This window comes from Neomonachus schauinslandi, chromosome 3, assembly GCF_002201575.2.
Source record: "Neomonachus schauinslandi chromosome 3, ASM220157v2, whole genome shotgun sequence".
Lineage (NCBI taxonomy): Eukaryota > Metazoa > Chordata > Mammalia > Carnivora > Phocidae > Neomonachus > Neomonachus schauinslandi.
In genome coordinates this window covers 119,793,514-119,808,304 of record NC_058405.1, presented here as the reverse complement: position 1 = coordinate 119,808,304, position 14,791 = coordinate 119,793,514, and positions in this window count along the sequence as shown.

Below are 14,791 nucleotides of genomic sequence, written 5' to 3'. Positions count from 1 at the left end.
TTATATTTGTCAATTATTCCTTAACAAAGTCAAAAAAAGATTATCTACCAAAAAAAAAAAAGAAAGCGCCCAATTTTTCCTACTATTTTAGTAGCAACTCAGAATACTGAATTATCTTGAAAGACTCTGTTTATTGAGCCTAATAATAGTGCTGAACCACAGTTCATCTTTAGAACCTGCTATTCTTTCCCTTATCAACATTCTTGCTGCCTATAACCTAATGTTCATTAGTCCCACCCATGGGCTGAATGAGGAACTGTAAATTAGCTTTTTTTTCCTTCTTACTGACATCAGAAATTATAAATAGACTTGAAACTTCCCAAGGCATTCTAAATGGAAAATACTGTTAATACATAAATTGTAAAACTCCCAATCAAGAAGTCTTGTTTTGAACTTGAAGTTGATGAGAACAGGCATTCCCAATAAGAGAGACATGACCATTTACTATTTCAACAACTGTTTATTGCCTAGGACATAGAACCTGGAGCTGGGAATAAGGCGGATAGCACGTATAGCTGCGCCGCTTGCACTCTTGTGGCTCTGGAATGGTCATAAATAGTTCTGACTTCCTTCTCTCCAAGTCTCTTCTGGTCTATCCTGTCAAGAATTGTAGACTAATCTTCTCAATACCCTATTCTTGTCAATTCCTTCTCCTCTTCAAAAAGCTTTGTTTCTCATTGTGCAGCAGATCAAGTGCAAATTCCTTAGCATGGCATTTAAGGCTTCTTATGATCCAACCCAAGACTGTGTTATGTTTTCTCTTGTTGCTGCATTTCCACACTTTCATTTTTAAATTCTCTATTTCAGACAAACTTACCTATTTAGCATCCTACAATCACATCTTTTGCTTCCACACCTTTAAGTTGTTAAAAAAAAAAAAGACTAAAAGGAAATGAAAATTAGCTAGTATCCATGGAAAATCTTTTTAAATTTTGACTCTATGGACAAAGCATAAATGGGGTTTTATTCTTTCTCTTAGATGTCTTTTCATTCCCTCTCCTGCATAACACTTGACTCTCGAACGATGGCATTATAAGACTGAACCATAGTCAAATGCTTCACACTGATTCCTGGAGCTGTTTCCACTACTACACCTAAACTATCTCTAACTTTTGGAATATTTTTTCCTTTCCGTGCTCAATTTAATATTCAAGGTTGTGGTGGAACATTGATCTTTAGAGTTCAAATTTTCATTGTATCACAGTGAGTAAACTTTTTTGAAAGCCATCAACATTCAAATTCTGCCACACTCAAAGGTTCATGAGGACATGTGACCATTTGCCAAGTGCTGTATCTTCAGTAGAAAGTAGTACATAAATATTTTCATGAAATCAACAAATCCTCTTTTTTCTAAAAGCTTTTAACACACATCCCTCAATTGTTATTTAATCAAATATAGTTTGATGCTTACTTTGCATCAGTGGGTACATTGCTAATCTATAACAATGCAAAGACAAAAACAAACATTAAAAAATAACACATGCTTATAAAGCTAGTGGGATTAGAAACATTTCCTCTCCCATGTTTCAATACAATTTTATTTGAACCTTCATAATTCTGAACAGAGCCCTCTGGCCATGCACAATCCCAAGAGGTATTTATATTATTCCACCCACAATACTCCAAGCATTTGTGGTTAAGGGACTAGCCTCGTCCATCTTTGGATTCCCTTCAGTTCTTAGGCAGTACTTTGCAAGTAGCCGATGCTAAACAAATGTTTGTTTAGTTGAACTGAATGATTTAAGCAAGAAAAAGTCGTTACCATATACGCAGACCTTATACCATAAATGTATAATGCCGGGTAGCAAACTTCGTATTTAATAGTCACATCTACAATGTCAGCTTATGACTGTTATTTCTGTTTTCTGGTTTTGTTGTTATCTTACATAAAGAGCGAGAACTTGACCTTCAAAACCCAAGATCCCATCCCTAAGTTCATCTTGTCCGTAGCTGTACCCCGCCCATAGTACACAACCTATAATTCTCCATTTCTTCAGCCCCAAGCTGAAGTTTATTGAAAGATAATTCCAGAGAGGAGTGTTCCCACCTCACTCTTCACCATTTGGGTTACAGCTTATCTTTTTCCTAATTCATTCACCAAGTGATGATTTATAGAACAGACCTTAACTCAGTCATATTGATCTGCCTCTTGTGGTTATTATGATGGAGTCAAGTTTTACAGCGTTTTCAAGATTAAGATTCTATGTAGCCCTATCAAGTTTCCAACTAATACTTTCAATGGCTTTTGATACAGTGTAATTTCCCTTTTTTACGGCAATGGTCTTACATGTTTAAAAGAGAAACAGAATACCTAGGGAGCGACAATTTCAGTAAATGAAGGCCCTTATTAGAAATAAAAACAATTGTGTCAGTCCAAGTTGATACATGGGTTGCACTTCTGGATGTGATCATAATTCATTTTTTAAAAGAATGATTTTATATTAGCGTGTCCTGGCATTTACAAGGAGGTTAGGTGGTAGTTATGAATTTGCATATAAACAAAAAATTAACACAAAGCTAAGCTTGTTTCACCGTTCTTTTATTTTAGTGAACTATATTAAACTTTTAACTTGGAAAAAATGCCTCTACAAATCATCAGTGTCTGAATCAGGTCCCCAAACTGCTAGCCCTCTCTGACAAGGACTCTCCTTGTACTTTACACAGCGGTGGGGTTATCGGATGGAATTGTTCTCATTTTCCAATGGTTTTACTTTAAAATATCTTCATATGCCTCCTCTCTTTAGTCTCAAGGACCTTGCCTCCTCCTTTCAAGGTTACCCCGCCACAGTTTGTGCTCCTAATCTCACTTCCTTTTGTTTGGCCTCCCCACCCCCTCAGTTTTCCCTGTCCTCTCTGCCTTCCTTGTCCTCAAGCTCTCCTTGTCCAGTACCTATCTTTGCTTACAAATTTATGTACATCTATAGCTCATTATCCAACAAATTTTCTTCGATGCTTTGTCGTCCCACATACACAGATCCTGTTTCTTAACTTCTTTCCATCTCCAGATTCTAAAACAAACTGATCTGACTGCCCTCATTTGTGTACATTTTAACCCTCTTATTCCTCTGTACGCTCACCTAACTGTGATGACGTTCCCGTAATTGCACTGTTGAAGCCTTCATGGTTTTGATGATCTCTCTATGATCAAATTCAACTAGTTTATCAAATTTTGTAACCCTCTATCTTTCTCAGATTTCTGGGAGATTTGATGAAAACCAATACCCCCTATTTCTTGGAATATTATCTCCTCTCTCTGATTATAAATTTCTATCTTTCCATTGGCTTCTCTTTCTATTAACATTCACTAGAAGCAAGGTATCTTCAACCACTTGTGTGCTCTCTAATTTTTCTTGCTTATGGTTTTCAGTTATTCCCTTTTATTATGATACATACCCTGTTAATGTAAAGAGCAAGTGAGTAAGAAAAAAACTGATAATGGTGTTGCTCTTCTTTCTTTCTTCCAAATCCAGGTGCTTTATTATGTTTCTAAATATTGTCTTCAGCCTTGAGAGAAATGAGGAATAAAGGATCTTTTGTGTTTCCAGCTCACAAAGAAGAGATATTTTAAGAGGGAAAAGCAGATGGGATAGGGTCTGACTAGAAGGAAGATGGTGCACCCTGAAGCAGGTTGGGGTGGCTAGACCTGGTGTCTGATTCCAGTCCCAAGGTTCAGTTTTCTGCCAAGCAGACAAGTAAGAATTTGGAGTAGATTAAATTTCATTTAGAGATATAGATACGTTGAATCTTAGGGCAACATTAATACACTGAATTTATATTACTTGCTTTGACCTCTGTCCTGAATTTCAGTTCTTATTGCAGAATCTACATTTCTCTTGTATGCTACATTATGACCTCTAAATAAATTTATCTTACAGTACGGTTAGATTTTAGGTCATAAATAGCACTACAAAGAACATGCCTATGACCATGTCTTTCTTTTAGATTATTTCCATAAGATAAATTCCCACAAGTGAGCTCACTGGGTCAGGATCAGAGTCAGGTGGTGGGCAAGAATTCAGTAAGAGACTTGCTGGGGCAAGACGAATTGTTTATTGTGTATGGAAGAGTATTTGCTTACAAAAGAAGCTTTTCCCATAGAAATCTGTGTTGCTCTCTCTTCAGTTTTTACACTTAGATGCTCTCAAAGACACCGTCTATGGCTTAATTCTCTACCCTTAGTCCCTCTACCTCATGGTTTCCTACCAACTGATATTCCTTGTTGTGGCAGTGGGCAGGGAGGGCTTTCCCTGTGCATTGTGGGATATTCATAGGCATCCCTGGTCTCTACTTATTAGATACCAATAGCTGACTAACTCCTTCTGAGCTGTAACAATCTAAAATGTCCCCAGACGTTGCCAAATGTTCTGGGGCGGGGTGGGGAGGGAGACAAGCCACTATACTACATCAGGTCACAAGTTTAAGTCGACCATTTTGACAAAAGATATTTGGGCACAGCTATTTTATGTAGTCTTTTCTGATGTATGGAGTTTTGATGTATCGTGAAAAGCTTGGTTATAAAACTTACATTTAACAAAAAACATGAAGTATTGTTGATATCAGATGTCTTCACCATATCTTTGAACCTATCAGAAACCTTACTCCATCTCTAATCTCATCTTTCACTGAGACTCACCTCATCAAAGATAAAGTAACTCCCAGGTATTTGTTGCTCATTTCCTACACACACACACACACACACACACACACACACACACACACACACCAGATTGTAAGATGCAACCTCATGAAAACAGGAGCTTCAGAATACCCTGCTGGACTACATCATCTCTCTCTAGGTGTCTCCCACTTCTCTCTTTTTTTCTTGTGGCACGACCTTCCATCTCCTGCTAACAGATTTTGGGGTTACCCTATTTTGTTAGGTATTCTGGGTAGCAAAGTTGAGATGTATATTTGAACCATGAGTTAAACGAACTCGAAATGAGCTGACTCCTTCACCATGATGGTCAGTTAGCAAGAATGATACATGGAGGTATGTGCAAAGAGGCAAAGGTGTGTGCAAAGGTCAAGGAGCTCTTTAGTAGAGCAGTTAGATGGCTAGATTTCTAAGGCGGTCTGGAAATTTAATATGTTGAGAAGCAATATATTCACTTTATAGGTTCAAAGGCCATATAAACTTAAAGAATTCAGAGTAACAAGAATCTCTGGACCTGGAATAAGACTTAGAACAGGCATTGCATGTAATCACTGCTAATGATTTAAATTCTGACTCCTTGATGACCAGTTTCTCCATTTCATTTTCCCCAAGGACAGAACTCTAAGCTATTTGGGTAAAATAAAAAAAAAGCCCAAGTAGATTTGGTATGAGGAATATATACCACATATATATGAGGCCACAGTGCTTGCCACTTGGTTGAACCACCACTTCGTCCTCCCGCAAATGGGAGGTGTGAGAATCACCATCATCATCGTTAAAGGAAGGGAAGCACCTAGAAAAAAGTCAGCCCACGAATATAACATCTTAATGCTAACCAGCTCTGTGGAGTTTGTTTGTGATGAGTAACTATTTTCAGATTGCATTTCAGCCATTTATATTAAAAGCTATATCAGTGCAAAATAACAGAGTTGCTGCTGTAGGCTGCCACCCAGCTGCTCACTTCCCTGTCAGAAGCTGTTTCTTTTCAGAGGTAATCTGATAAGAGGCAACTTGCCACCTTAAAGAATATTGACGGAAGCGCGGTTCACACACACACACACACACACACACACACACATGCATTATTGCTGAAAAAAGCAATATAAGTTAGTGCAAAGTCCAATGTAAAGTTATTGGATCCAACTGTACATGATCATTAAATTTTTTTCAAGTTTTTAAAAATTATTTTAAGGTTTTAAAAATAAATGTTATTGAATTTTTAGCAACAATAGTGGTTTAATTCCAAGGAAGTATATTACTAGCCACAAACTTTTGAATAAGGACTTCTCATGTAGAGGGACCTGATTTCACTTACCATTGAATGGAGAGGTCCATGGGAGGGTCATGACTAGGAGAGGTATTCAATATACAATGATTATGTGGAATGCCATCTGATCATTCCCGAATAGATGACCTACAGGATTTTTCATTTGAGAACTACTTACCCTTGCAGCTCTCCCTGCCTGCTGGGCAGGTTGCCTGTCCCTCTGTCCTCTTAACTTCAGTGGGAAGTCATGTATTTCTCTCAAGACAGTTCCTTCTTCAGACACCTGCAATTCTATGGCAAATCTGTTTACCCAACTAACTAGTTGACTTTAATATTTCACAGTCAGTTACTTTGTCCTATTTCTTCTCTAAAATCACTCTCAGCTCAATTTCTACCATGGTACCATCCTAACTGTAGTGTTCAGGGCCCTGGCCTCCAATCACCAGCCGTGAGACCCTGAGCAAGACTGTTAGTTCCTTTGTACCTTAGTTTCTCTTCTGAAAAGTAAAGGGGCTGCACCTGATCCATGTTTCACAAATAGCAAGTCACAACCTGTTCGAAAACCTTAAAATAAATAGAATGTGTTTCCATCAGCATTTTCTACAATTTAAAAGGAAAAAAGCAAAAAAATGTCAAATGTCATCGTACATATTAAGGATAGATGTTGTCCTGTAAACTTTTTTGTTTTATAAGTGTGTAAGTAAAGCACATTTCTTAACTATGGCTCATAGTTAAAAAAAAAAAAAAAAAAGCTTGAAAGCTACAGCACTCCAGATAATCTGAAGGTCCCTCCATGTATAAATTATATGATTTTATTCTGGGCCTTTACCATTTCATGCATAGATTATTTCAATAGCCTTCGAACTATTCTGCCTGTCTGGAGTCTCTTCCCCTCCCAATCCATCATGTACACTATTGCGAAGCTGTTCTTAAGTAGCTCTTTCCATGTGTAATTCCCTGGTTCAAAACCCTTAAATTATTTCCCTGTACTTAGTTTAGATTCAAAAGTTCTTCCCCAACTGGGTCCACTCTATCTATGTAATCTAATCCTCTTCTTTCCTATATGAATTCTGGGTTCCATCAAATGTGTCTGTCATCTCCTAAACATCCTTTCCAAATTGTTGCCCATAAAACTTGGCCCACCCATTTTCCCAGCTTGGAATACTTTCCCCCCACCCCTTACCCCATGCATCCAAAATTTCTTTTTCCAGATAAGCTAATTTTTGCAAATTGAAAAAAAAAGTCTTGGTAATATTTTGATCAGGATTATTTTGATGAAGATAAAATTAATTTAAATAGAACAGAAAGCCTTAACATATTGACTCTCCTTACCTACAAACACTAGGTGTCTTTGTAGTTTTTGAAGACTTTATAGGTATTTTCCTAATATTTTCCTCATATATGCTCTAGGAATTATCTTGTGTTTGGTAAGCATGTAATAAATACTTGTTAGTGACAACTTTATTGCTTTTACTGATGAATTTGCACCTAATTTGGTTGGGAAGGAGCCAATTGTTCATTTTAATGCATTTAACCTAATAGTAAAAGTTAAAAAAAAAAAACAACTTTGAAGTAAAAATGATTGGTTGAAACAACTTATAAATACATTAAAAATAGGAAAGAAACTTGATGTAGAAATCTGAGAATTAGCTTTCATTTTTGCTATTCCCGCTAGTGCTTAAAAAAATGGGAGTCAGAAGAGCTTGGTAAAGACAAGCAGAAATCCAAGAAACTAGACTTTCCTGGTAATACCACTGACTTGCTTTTCACCAGAAGGTTTATTATTTGCTATTCTGATTTCCTTTTCTTTCCACACATTTAAAATATTTATTAGACCTATTTGTCTCCTCTTCTATGCTCCTTAATACCATTAAATTGAAAGTGGTCTTCTCTGATGTGTTAGGGGTAAGTTTTCCAGTCTTAAAGATAGACGAGATGCCCATGGGGTAGACAATCATAATGATGGGGTGGGGACGGGTCTTGGAGCCGTCTCTCAACAAGTAGTATAACTTTTATGCACTTGGGTTAGGAGAAGTTTAGAAATGAAAGTTAGAGTAAAGATGGAAGCCCATATATTACATTTGTTATGGATAAAGGCTAGTTGAATGACTCTTTGGGAGCCTCGATTCTATTTGGAGTAAGACTAAGACCACTTTTCTTTTTCTAGCTTCCCTTGGGACCATGACCCACCTCCCTGTATTACAAAAAAGAAAAAAAAAACAATGGCATCATCACAGGACTCCATACACAGGAAGATCATCTTGGAGGACTTTCGACTTTAGAATCCTGTGGTTGTAAAATCCATTATCATCCAATTGCATAAAAATAACACATAAATGTTATAGACCATAAAGCTTAGAAGTGTGGTTGTAAATTATATAAGCATATCTGTACATATACATATTCATGTTGTGATGCATTCAAATGATGAAAAATATTCTTTTCTCCATTGCTGCAGTGAGTCTCTTTTCTAAAATATGTTCTGGGGACATTGGCAGTGTCCTCTCTCTTTGCAAATGACTAATGCGAGAAGGTAACTTTGGAAATTACATTGCGATGTAATCATCCATATTGTGTATTGTGGATAAAATTGATTAGAATAATATTGAAATTCCCCCAAGGGACTCTACAATTATAAGTCAAGTCCCAAATGGAAAAGGTTTTTTGAAAAGTTGGCAGATGTCTTAATGAAAACGAAGCATTGCAGTAATATATTAGGGCAATTTGTTCATTATTGACAAGCAAATCACTAAACTATATAAATTACTGGATTAGACAGGCAGAATTACTTTTCTTTCAGCGAATGGTTAATCAAATATTACTTTTAAATGCTCATTTGTTTAAGTTTTTGATATGCTTATTAGTAGACAAATGTGATTGCCCTTTACTTAGAGCTCCGAGTTGGCTTTAGATGCTGAAAATCCAAATATTTGAATTAACATCTATTAGGAACGAAATTCAACTACAAGATTGAAGTCTACCATTCATGGTTTACAGTAGAATATATAAAAGCACCAGGATGTTGTATCTCCTCTTAATAAATCCATTTACTTGGCATTTCTGTTTCCTTTTTTCCCCCCCGTTTTTCTTTTTAAACAGCCTTTCATGAAAAAACAACATGGAAATAAATCCTTGAGGGACAGACAGAGTTATTTAACAAGTGAGGTTATTACCTATCTCCATTCCACATGCTGGTGGGGCTATAAATAATTTGAAAGTTTGTTTCTGCATTTGTTCCCAAGGACTTGACCAAGCACAGAAGCTCTGTATATATCAGTAACTGGGCAAATTTATTCTAATAGATATTTACTCCAAGAACAGGAGTCTTTCTGTTTCATATTGCACATGAATATTAAATAAACTACCTGCTGGCAACTACACAATATTTTAGTCTCTAATTTTAAAAGTACACTGTATTTTAATACCTCTTTTTAAACAGATATCAATTTTTATGGAGCAGTACATGAGTTGTTGATGGATAAATCACCCAAGCATGGTTAAAGAGAGCCTAATCTCCAGCTGGTACCAGATCCATTTAATTGTATCCTCTGACCTCACCTCACCTGAGCCTGCATTAAAATCATAATACAGTTCAAGTGTAAAAATGATATACTGTTTGTTCGCCCTGTTTATAGAGGGACAAACATACAGTTAAATTCACATGTTTAAAATTAGTGTAGTCATTTGAAAAGGTTGACTTAGATCAAACTGCCTCTCAGCGTTTTCTCTGCCCTTTTTTTTATTTAAACGATTAGGCCTCCATCACCAGATGAGAGAGGCTGTTAAGAAAGTTGTAGCCGCGGGGCACCTGGGTGGCTCAGTTGGTTAAGCGACTGCCTTCGGCTCAGGTCATGATCCTGGAGTCCCAGGATCGAGTCCCGCATCGGGCTCCCTGCTCGGCAGGGAGTCTGCTTCTCCCTCTCCCACTCCCCGTTTGTGTTCCCTCTCTCGCTGTGTCTTTCTCTGTCAAATAAATAAATAAAATCTTTAAAAAAAAAAAAAAAAAGAAAGTTGTAGCCGCTTTTCCTGGACACCCAGAAGATTGCTCCCCTCCATTGAACATGAAGCGCTTTCCAGCAGCATTTAATATTGGAACAGTTCATTTTGTTCAAGCAGTCAGCAGGCAAGAGGACAGAAACTTTTGGGTGTCCGAAAGCCTTTACAAATGAAGTATTTCCAAATGGCTTGACCACCAGCGCTGAGTGTGTCTCCATTCCCGTCCTGGTGACGTGTTTTCTTGAAGTTAGTGGCAGCTTCATTTTCATAAGTTAGAGTCTCTAGGTTTTTTTCTAAGAGCCAGAGGGTTTTTTGCTTTTTTTTGAAATGCTGCTCCAGCCAGACCTATATTGATCTTAACAACGTTTCCAAAAGCTGAGTTGAGAACATTGGAAATGGTATTGCTTTTGAATTCAGATTCAAAGAAATGATTAGCTAATACTCATCACAAATAATGTTTATTGAGAGCTTCCTGTGAGCCAGACAGACTGGATGATAAATCTCCACAGCATGCAATGTGCTGGAATGTCCATCTCACCCTCTCCCAAGTAAAGACCTGTCTCTTTTATTCACCATTAAATCTCCAGGGCTGGAAAGAAGGCCTGGGAGGAAGCCCAGTGAGTAAGAATGAATGAATGAATGAATGAATGATCTCACTGAATCTCTACAACCACCCTATGCAGTAGGAAATAAGTTTATCTCCACTTAGAAATAAGGAAACTAAAGTTCAGAGAAGCTAGGTAAATTGCCCAAGATCACCTCTATTTAGTAGAAGAGCCAGAATTTCAAGACATGTCTGCCTGATTCTGGAGTCCATGCTATTAACCACTAGGATAACAGCTCAGTCACTGTGGTTCTCGAACTTTGATATACAGCAGAACCTCCATGCAGGCCTGTTCAATCCCAGATCACTACCTCCTCTGCCCTGTAGAGTTTCTGTTTCCATAAGTCTGAAGCAGATTTGCAGAATTTGCTTTCCTAAGAGGTTCTCAGGTAAGGTTGATGCTGCTGATCTTGGCACCACCGTTTGAGAAACACTGGCCCTGTGATTCAAGCTGAATGTTCCCAGTAAAATATATAAAATAAAAGCATGTTCAGTTCCACTTTTATCTATGATAGTTATAACCCTTGGTTTTAACAAAATAAGCTCTTTCTATTTCTATAATTTACAGTACAAGACCTTTCCTGCATCCGTACCCATTTCTCCATAGCTCACTTACAGCAGCTATAGCTAGTTCTAAACAATGAATACATTGACTATTTTGATTGATTTGGTGGATGTGAATCTCTTTCCTGATCTAATACTAATTTTTATCTTAGTAAATCTCTTTGAACTTATATAGTTTTGGATGGACTCCAGAATGATCAAAACATAACCAGCATCCAGAGCGAAGAAACTCGAGGTCAGAGAATAACAATGGGTTACTCTGTCAAGAGGAAAAAAAAAACTGTATTTAACTCTTCTGGAAACATTGTCTGCTTTTAATGTTATGGAAATACCTGTGGGAGTATTTGTTAGATGTGGAATTGCAGATTTAGGATTTTGATCTTTATTGTCAAGTGTACCCAGGTCCATGGGAGGACCAAAATAGTCTTTCATACCATGTATTTTTCTTAAACCCTTTAGGTAGACCCAGGGTTAATTCTTAATTAATTTGTGAAAGATTTATTCCCTGATGTCAATTCTCTCTGTTACACACTGTAACCCTCATCCCTTTCTACTGGATTACTAGAAGCATATCGCTATAGTTCTGCCATCTTGGAGACTGACCTCTGCCAATCTCTCCACACAGTCCAGCCAGTGAGTTTCTATGATACAGACCTGATGATGGCATCCCCTTGATCAATCACTCTCTGTTGCATCCTAACATTTTTAGGGTAAAATTCATACTTGTGAAATCTGTCTTACAAGACCCTCTATGATGTTTCTGCTCCCTCCAGCTCTCATCTCCCAACACCCCTTCCTGACATGCACCCTTCCATCCAGACTTACTAAGATACTTGCAGATCCTCCAATACATCATCTGTTTTAGACATCTAAGTCTTTTTTCTTCTATCTTGAATATTCCCTCCACAGTCTGCCTATCCACACATATACAGGCCCCGAGACACATTTTGTCTACCCAATCTCTATTCATTCTTCAAAATGTAGAACTCCAAGTGCCACTTTCTCCATGACCACCCCCAGTTTCCTCTTTGATTTAAAAGTCTTGCTTCTTCCCTCAACAGCACCCTTGAATCTCTCTACTGTAAGACCTAGCACTCTATACTTTTATAAGTGGTCTCCTTGTCTGTCTTCTCTTCTAGACTATTTCATAAGATACGTACCAGATCTTATATAACTGCAAATTCCCAGTGCTGGTAGAGTGCTGAGCACCTTGTAGAAATTCAAAAATAGTTTAGTAAATGAAGGAAAGAAAGAAAGAGAAAGAAGGAGGGAAAGAGGGAGAGAAAGAGAAACAGACACAAAGAGAAAGGGGGGGGGGGAAATGCGATTAAGAATCTCCATATGGTTGCTTTAGGTAGCTTGTATGTTTCTTCTTTAACAAAAGTATATGATAAAGAGGAAAGAACCCTGGACATAGAATACTGCCTCGAGCAACTCTGAATAACCTTCTAGTCACTCCTCTGTAAAATAATATGTTCCTTAAGGTACTTTCCAGTATTGAATTCTGTGATAAACCACATCAGATAGAAAAGGGGAATGAAATGAAAGATACCTTACAACTAATAGAAGATAATATTTTTCCCTTCTTCACTTACAACATTTAAAGTATTGAAAAGATCTCAACCCTACTGAATATTCACCTCCTTTTTTTATTTCATCAGTGTTTTATATAGTAATCTAAGCTCTAAGTAATTATAAGTCTAGGTAATCTAAGTAGTATGAGCTTATTTTAAGTATTACATGAAGTATCACCTCCTAAACTAGTGATGGGAAAGTGTAAAAAAGAATCTCCAATCTTTAAGTCTGAACCAGGTTGATGGTTTTCAACTTTTAACCAGTGGTATTCTTTTAAAAAATTACATATAACATATAAAAAACTTGTAAATATTTAATCTGTAAAACTGATTGAAGTGGTATTGTGCTGATCAAATGAAGTGGTGGGCAGGGACGGGTAGCCTGGACTTCCGAGTGCTGATATTGCTACCTTCTAATTGCTATCCTTAAGACCCCTCTTTTGGGGTGCTGAGGGCTTCTTGGAACAGTTTGAAAACCATGTGTCTAACCCAATACCCTGAAAAAAGGAAAACGAAATGTAGTTATTTGCACAACATCTTGGCAAATTAGTGGTAGTGCTGGAGTCAAAACATAGGTCCTATTTTGTTTTGTGTTTTTAAGTAAGTTCCATGCCCAGCGTGGAGCCCAACACAGGGCTTAAACTCACAACCCTGAGATCAAGACCTGAGCTGAGATCAAGAGTCAGACGCTCAACCCACTGAGCCACCCAGGTGCCCTAGGTCCTGTTTTTCCCACCAGTATCTATACTATGTCACCCAGGTATGTTCCTAGTGGTTTGCATAACAGTCCAAGACTTTTAAAACTGCATAGAAGAACCCTGCTCAATTTCCATTCTTCCCATCCTCCATCCAAACATCACTCCACAAATGTGTGTATAGTATGTGCATATAGTGTGTATAGGCTCTTTACAGAGGTGATTTAAGGTTCTTGGGTCTTATGGATTTAGTCCCTATGTAGCAGATTTTCATTTCCAAGGAATTAATTCAGTAATCACTAGAAATGATTCACTAATCACCGTAAATGCCTACATTATGTCTCAGAGATGACTCTAGGTCATCTGTGGCTGTGAGCAGGCCTTACAGTGGGATTCCTGGAACACAAGAAGCAGAACTGGAAGTGAAGTAAGCATCCTGTGTTGAAAGGTCGTTTTTCCTCTATTGCTTTTAAACAAAGACTTCATAGGAACTGGCAGGTGGTGAATAACTCCCTGACCAACGAGGAAAAGGACAGGTCCTAGGTCTTTTTTTAAGTGCTTGTGTCTTTCCAAAAATATGTCAAACTTCTATTTCTTTAAAGTATCATATTATGAGGTCGTATTTCCAGATCTGTGACTTTCCCCCTGTCATTGATTAGGTAAATCTAACAATACAAGCAAATTCCTGACTACTGTATTTGTTCATAATGCTAGAAAAAGATGAAGATAGTGCCACAAATATCCAGGGATTATTGTAGAGAAATTGGGCAAATGCCCAATATGCTATGGTTAATCTTCATAGTTGTCAAGCTCAAGGATGAGCAAGGACTTCTGGAAGTTCTGAAAAGTATTCATAATGACAGGATTGGATCATGCCTAATCCATTTTGCCGAAGCTGCTAGTCCTTGTGAATATGTGTTAATTAAGACAATAGACAACATTTGAATATATAGGGCATGCCAGGCAGGTCCTGAGTGCTTTCGCATCTTTACTTAATCTTCAAAAAAAGTCTATGATTTAAGTACTATTACTATTCTAACTTTAAGAAAGAAGGATATGAAGCAGAGTTAATATAACTTTCCCAGTATTGTATAATAATGAAGTATATGAACCAAGGCACTTAGAGGCCTATATCAACATCCTTAACACTATGTTACACTGTTCCTATTGCTGACATTGGGTAGAATCTCCACAGGATGGCAGGTTGATAAAAACTCTCTGAGGAACTTCCTCCCCCAAAACAACATTCTTGCCTGAGTGACCCACTGACTTTACATGACAGTAACTATAGGGCCCTAATGACCCAACAATCATCCATAGACCAACTATTGAAATGTATTTTTAGAGCAGTCCTTCTAGAAGGCCTTCCTCTCTTCTCTTGAACTTTTTAAACTGATTTGGTCCTGAGATAGATTGATGACTTATCCTCCCTATTGT